The sequence below is a fragment of the Typopeltis vanoorti genome, chromosome 7 (genome assembly GCF_054136105.1).
Source record: "Typopeltis vanoorti isolate ZY-2024b chromosome 7, IOZ_Tvanoo_1.0, whole genome shotgun sequence".
Classification (NCBI taxonomy): domain Eukaryota; kingdom Metazoa; phylum Arthropoda; class Arachnida; order Uropygi; family Thelyphonidae; genus Typopeltis; species Typopeltis vanoorti.
This window is the reverse complement of record NC_143555.1, coordinates 127,639,850-127,646,743: the sequence shown is the minus strand read 5'-3', so window position 1 is coordinate 127,646,743 and position 6,894 is coordinate 127,639,850. Positions and strand designations below refer to the sequence as shown.

Genomic DNA, 6,894 nt, shown 5'->3' with positions numbered 1-6,894 from the left:
TTTTATTGTTATTGTTTTTTTTTTTTTGTTACATGTTTCCTTTTTAAGATTTTTCCTTTTTTTTAAAGTGAAAAATCAACGACCGTTTTAGAAACGCCCCTGAGAGTGGGGGGGACAAACAGCTAAAACAGGTCAACTGAGGCCTCTTTTACCTACCCTACCACTATGCACTCTATCTTTATATCCTCTCCTACTATCTGCTGACTACAGGCCAATGATGAAGTTTTGTTTAACTCACAAATTATTATTAGTAGTAGTAACAATTAGTAATAAGATTCTGTGGTTATCCGTTAGGCTTTTTCCATTAAGTAGCCTTCACAGGATCATTTCTGTAGTGTGATTACCGGATTTTACTTTACCGTAAGCGCAAATTGTAGTATATGTTAGCTCAGTTATTATCGACAAAGCGTCTCATAGAGGCACTTGATAATAAACTACAGCAGCAGATACAGAATAAACCCGGACTGGGGCAAAAACAACACACTCGGTGGTGGGAATAGCTTAGGGCCCCTCCCCCCCCCCTCACCGGCCATGGCTTTGCCGCGTACGCGGACCCTTGGAATCGAAGTTGAAGCTAACCTACGATCTCGATGTTTGGCCAAAGCCCTCATCGAAAGCGTCGGCGCTGACCAGATTTTTGGTTTTACTCCCTTTGGTGGTGGCCGCTTCCAAGTAGTAGTAAGGAGTGAACAAACAAGAGACAAACTACTTGCAGGATTCGAGTGTAATGGAAAAACAATAGTTCCATTCTTGGTAGGGAGCATTACCAAACTACTTTGAATCCCCAGATTCCCTTTAGAATATATTGAAACCGATGTAAAGATCATCCACTAAAAATTCAGGAAATGGAGCGTTGTACACAAGGTGGAAGTCCTAAATGACGCAGAAAACCCCAAATGGAAGTCGGGTGAAGTCCACATCTCCCTGGAGATGAAAACGCCCGTTCCCAACTTCATTATTATTGGATCCGCCAGAGTAATGATAAACTACCCTGGTGTAAAAAAACAGTGTTTTACATGTGGTGCCTTCACTCACCTTGGGGCAGACTGTCCTAGAGTGAAATGTAAAAACTGCCTCAAACAGGCCACAACCAAGAAAACTGTGAGTCAGCTTGCCTGAAATGTAGGGTTATTGACCACAAAGTGGACACATGCCCATCCAGAACCATTGCTGAGAGGATGGGTGGTGCAATCACGCCAGCAACTCCACCAAGCAATGGAAATGACACAGCACAGGAAGCTTCTCCTCCTTTCGAGGCTGCTCCTGATATAACAGAAATCCATACCTCCACGTCTAAGAAAAACCGAAAGGGGAAAAAAACTTCCACAAGCAGTAAAATCCAACAAGAAGAAACAGTCGCTATTGAAACCATCAATACTAATATAGATACTAATCCAGATATAGACAGGGAAGAAGGAAAGATGGAGGTGAACACCAACACCTCCAAACGGCCATTAAGCCCACAGGAAGAACAGTTGGTAACGCCCAAAACAGCAAAAGTATCTGAGACCGTCCAACCAGAAGTCCCTCACGCGAAAGCAGGGGAGACTCTAAGCCATCTCATCAGAGGTATCCCAGGGATGGCGGAAAAATTCAAAGAAGCGATGAAAAAAATAAGCGAACCTGAACTCCACCTCACCGGGGAACATGGATCTGACATCGTCAGCGCAAAATGGGGTGACATCTTCGTTGATGACATCAGCAAAGTCCCCCCTGAGCAGGTAGAGGTAGCCCAGGATTTAGGCGAGGAGGCAGTTTCGGCATTCTTCATAGCTCTCTGAAAACTAGACATGGCCAAGGGAAGTGAGGTAGCCAAAAGAATAATAACTGCCCACAACAAAAGAAAGACACAGTAACCACCTTGTGGGGTTTCTGTACACAGCTTCACCGGTTTCAGCTATCACAGGTAGGGGAGGACCTGAGAACCCGAGCGGCGAAGGCTTACAGCGAGGCGGTGCAGTTTCTTGTGAGCTGCATCACTCGGGCCAGATCCTTCCTCCACCTCTAAGTTTACCTTTCAATTTTTGCTTTTCTCTGTACTGTTTTTGTTTGTTTTGTTACATGTTTCCTTTTTAGGATTTTTCCTTTTTTGTAAAGTGAAAAATCAACGACCGTTTTAGAAACGCCCCTGGGCGACAAACAGCTAAAACAGGTCAACTGAGGCCTCTTTCACCTGCTCTATCACTATGCACTCTATCTTTATTTCCTCTCCTACTATCTGCTGACTCTCAGCCTATCTTACTCTACAGGCCGAAGATGAAATTTGTTGAACTCACAAATTAATAAGATCATACTTCACAGGATCATTTCTGTAGTATGGTTAGCTGATAACAGATAAGAGATATCTCATTAATCGCTTCTCGGCCTTTTGGCTTAGATCAAGTGTGTAGTTTCTGTTCTTAACCGTTAATATCGGTACGAGTCCCATCGGGTTTCACGATATTTAACCGGAAATTTACAGAACTACCTAAACCCCGGACTGGGGAAATATCAAATACTTGGGGGTGGGAATAGTTAGGCTCTCCCCATCTGATCATGCCCTCCATTCTGCCGCGAGTGCGTACCCTCGGAATTGAGGTTGACGCCACAATACCGGCAAGGGCGATGGCGAAAGCTATCATAGACTGCGTCGGCGCAGAGAACATTTTTGGATTTATCCCTTACGGGGGTGGAAGATACCAGGTAGTGACCAAAAACATGGAGACCAGAGAAAAGCTTCTCCAAGGGTTTGACTGTGGTAAAGTAAAAGTATCTCCCTTCATGGATGGGAGCATCCTGAGAACCCTTAAGATACCACGATTTCCCCCAGAATATGCAGAGAACAACGATATAATTCATAGCGTATACTCTAAGTGGTGAGTTGTACGAGAAATCCAGGTTCACAGTGACGCCGACAATCCTGAGTGGAAGTCAGGGGAGGTAACCGTCTCTCTTGAAATGAGGACCGAAGTTCCTAACTTTTTCCTCATAGGATCTGCTGGGTAATGGTAAATTACCCAGGCGTCAAAAAGCAATGCTTTAGATATGGTGCCTTCAATCACCTTGCGGCAGACTGCCCTCGAATAAAGTGCAAGAACTGCCTAAAAATTGGCCACAATCAAGAAAAATGTGAGGCAGCTTGTTTGAAATGTGGGGCCACTGACCACAAAGTCGACACCTGCCCATTCAGAACCCTTGCAGAGAGGATGGGTGGTGCAATCACATCATCATCAAAACCAAGTAATGAAAAGGTCACAACACAGGAAGGTTTCCGCCTCTTGAGGCCACTCCTGATCATGCCGCCATGTCTAAGACAACGAAAAGGTCCCGTAAGGGAGGGAAACCTACCAGAATTGCGGAGACCAGCAATACGATCCCAACAGAAGAGACTGACAATGCAGAAACCATCATGGTAACTCCCACGGACGAAAGCAGAGCTACCACTGCGAATATAGATAACGCCAATTCAGACACAGTAGAAGAAGCTGAAGTAGAGATGGAGACGAACACCAAAACTTCCAAACGGCCATTAAGTCCGCAGGAAGAAGAGTTGACAAATCTCAAAACAGTAAAAGTATCTGAAATCGAACACCCAGAAGTCCTCCATGCAAAAGCAGGGGACTCTAAAACATCTCCTTAGAGGTATGGCCGGGGCGACAGAAAAGTTTAAAGAGGCAATAGATGATGTATCAGAACCTGAACTCCTCCTCACAGGGAAATATGGACCCGACATCGTCAGTGCAAAATGGGGTGACCTCTTCGTTGATGACATCAGCAAAATCACTCCTGAGCAAGTAGAGGTAGCCCTGGATATAGACGAGGAGGCAGTTTCGGCGTTCTATATAGCTCTCTGCAAACTAGACATGGCCAAGGGAAGTGAGGTGGCCAAAAGAATCATAACAGCCCAAAACAAAAGAAAGGAACAGTAACCACCTTGTGGATTTCTGTACTCAGCTTAACCGGTTTTTAGCTCCCGCAGGTGGGGGAGGACCTGAGAACCTGAGCAGCGAAGGCTTACGGCGAGGCGGTGCAGTTCCTTGTGAGCTGTATCACTCGGGCCAGATCCTTCCTCCACCTCTAATCCCCCCCAATCTACGCCAGGAAGTTGGTCTCAACATCCTTCAACTTCCGGAGAAGCGGGGGGCTTCAGTCTTCCCTCCTTTACCATCAGATACCTAAGTAATACCGCGTTCCATCTAAATTGGATACTGCAGCCTACACATCCCTGCAGTTATCCTGTGCTGTATTTCTTGGGTTACAAGCTTCCCCTTTTTGGGATCCCAGTCCACCAGGGTACCAAGGCGGACATTGTTCCAGAAGACTGCAACAGATTGTGCCAGCTAATGCAACGACTCCGCTCGTCTGGTGTGAACATCGCCGCGATCCGGAACAGTTCAACATGGTATGAACATTTATTTAACATCCTTCATACCGACGTTCCGGATATAGGAACTGAAAACAACATCCTCTTCGGCCACCTCTCCAAACATTGAGGCTACCCGTCGAGAAAGGACCTGGCATGGAGGATTGCGTATGGACACCTTCCAGTGAATGTGAACCGATGGTGGTTCAAAAACACCTTGAACCCCCTATGTGACTTCTGTCGGAGCCCGGACACCGTGGTGCACGCCATCTACCGGTGTCCCATTTCCATCTTTATCTGGAGGAGGTTAAGTGACGTGCTCTGCATCCCCCTCCTGCTGCAAGAGCAGATCATCTTCCTGCAGTTTGCTCCCAGCCAACAACAGGCAGAAGTTGCTAATCTTCATAATAAAAGAGCTTAAGTATCCCATCTGGAAGGAAAGAAAAAAATTTTCTAACTCTGCTAATGCTCCCAGTCTGTTGGGTCTCTTCCGTATCGTATTTTACATGTTCTACGGTTCCTTAAGGAGGTTTTTACTTCTCGAAAGAGAGGCTCTGGGTGACACCACATTTAAGATCAAGTGGTGTTCAAATCCAATCCTGTGTAATGTCAGACACATTAACATCAAGTTCTGCCTGCTGCTGCTTTAAGATCTCCAACTGCAGCAGCAACTCCACTCTGAGTCATTTCCTTGGTCTCTTCCTACCCCCTGAGATCTGCTCTGTTCCCTGGTTTCCCACGGGGGTAGTTCGGAGGAAAAACCCAGGCAGCGCAGGCCTACTCGAGGCGGGCTGCCATGAAATGGAGGGTCACCTGGGCACCGGTTACCTCCATGGTCCTTTCAATCATGAGAGCCAGGACCAACGGGGTGAAACAGTATCATCTAATAGTGAAGAGCTAGATAGATGTGAGGTATGAGCTGAGGCCTTCACTTCCTTCTTCCTACTCCCCACCTCCCCACCCGCCCTTCCCATCCTATTCCCTCTGCTCTCCTTTTCCCCTTTCCCATCCCCCCTCATTTCCCCATCTCAACCTTACTGTCACTTCCCTTCCCTTCTTTCTCTTTTCTAATGGGGCACTCTGACCCCACTTCTTTTCAGTAGGCCAATGATGGGATTCCCCTCACTTTCACCCCGTCGTTTGCCGAAAATCACATGATCTAGGATAGCCTTAGCTTGTTCTATTTTTTTTTTTTTTCTTATTGTTTTGTATTAATATTGCTATACTAACCTTGTTGCATTTTTACACTAACCTTACTAACGTGCTGGTAGTGCGGTCTAAGCCCTACGGGATTATTCAGAGTCGCAAGACTCTTAATTTTTTTTCTTTTTTATTTCAGACGCAGAGATCATGAGCAGAGTGATCCCCATCCCCCCCCGGACTCGGACATTAGGAGTAGAGATTCCAGGATTGGAGGACCTCAGAATATTATCAAAAGTCCTTAAGGAGCTAGTAGGAGCTCAGAATATCTTCTCCTTCACCTCTTACGGAGTAGGTAGATTTCTGATGGTAGTAAAGAATGTGACAACGAGAGACAAACTGTTAGAGGGCTTCCAAGTCCAGGGGAAGCAGGTGATCCCCACCATGGTCAGGTCCCAAGTGCGCCAGTTGAGAATCAGCCGCTTCCCCATGGAATACATCGAAGCTGGAGATGACGTGCTCATCCAAACATTTAATAAATGGGGGAAAGTGAGCAACATTAAGAAGAGCGTCTCCCAGGAAGATTCCGCCTGGTTCTCCGGAGAGGTCACATTTACTATGGACATGCGACAGCCAGTGCCAAACCTCCTTACCATCTGCACGTCGCGTGTAATGGTTCAATATCCTGGAGTGCAAAGACAGTGTCTGCGATGTGGCTCGGTGGAACATCTGGGTAGTGACTGTCTCCGAGCCAAGTGTTTCAACTGCTTCGGCATCGGGCACATCTCACATCATGCCCACACCGCTGTCGAAAGTGCGCAAGCACAGAACACACCATAACATCATGCTCTCCGCGCACATTTTAAGAGAGGGCAGGGGTGACGATAGAACCCTTGAATCCGCAGCCTGCAAAAGACGTTGGTGAATTTCCGGTATTATCACCACTACCACCACCACCACCACAGGGGAGAAAACATTTTCCCAGACCATCCTAGGGAAAATTAAGAAGCGTCCCACTGCAACAATATCAGCAGAAGAGACTGTTTCCCCGCCCCTCAGCTACATCTGCTGAGGAATCAGTCCCCCCCCCCCCCTCGGCGACAACCGACTTTCCATTACCACCATCGTCGGAAGTAGAACGACACACAGCCGAGGGTACAGACGACGCTATGGATAGCACAACAACAGCTACCCCCCCCCTCAACAACATCGGAGGAAGCGTCGCCTGTGGATGCTTCACGTCACCCCTGCAGTAGAGTTGACCACAGAAGAGGGGGATCAACATCTTCTACCCCCAGAAGACCTCCCTAAGATAAGAAAAGAGGCGGCTTCTCCTAAATTATAGAAGAAATATCACAGAAGTCGCCTCAGGGGAGGTTTGCACTCTACAACATCAGAGTCCGAGATGGAGG

At 47.0% G+C, this 6,894-nt stretch overlaps 1 pseudogene; it reads left to right on the top strand.

Annotated features, from left to right (window-relative positions):
* The first annotated feature begins 2,352 nt into the window (after window positions 1–2,352).
* On the top strand, window positions 2,353–2,472 carry LOC150105056 (U2 spliceosomal RNA; annotated as a pseudogene).
* Window positions 2,473–6,894: the final 4,422 nt, after the last annotated feature.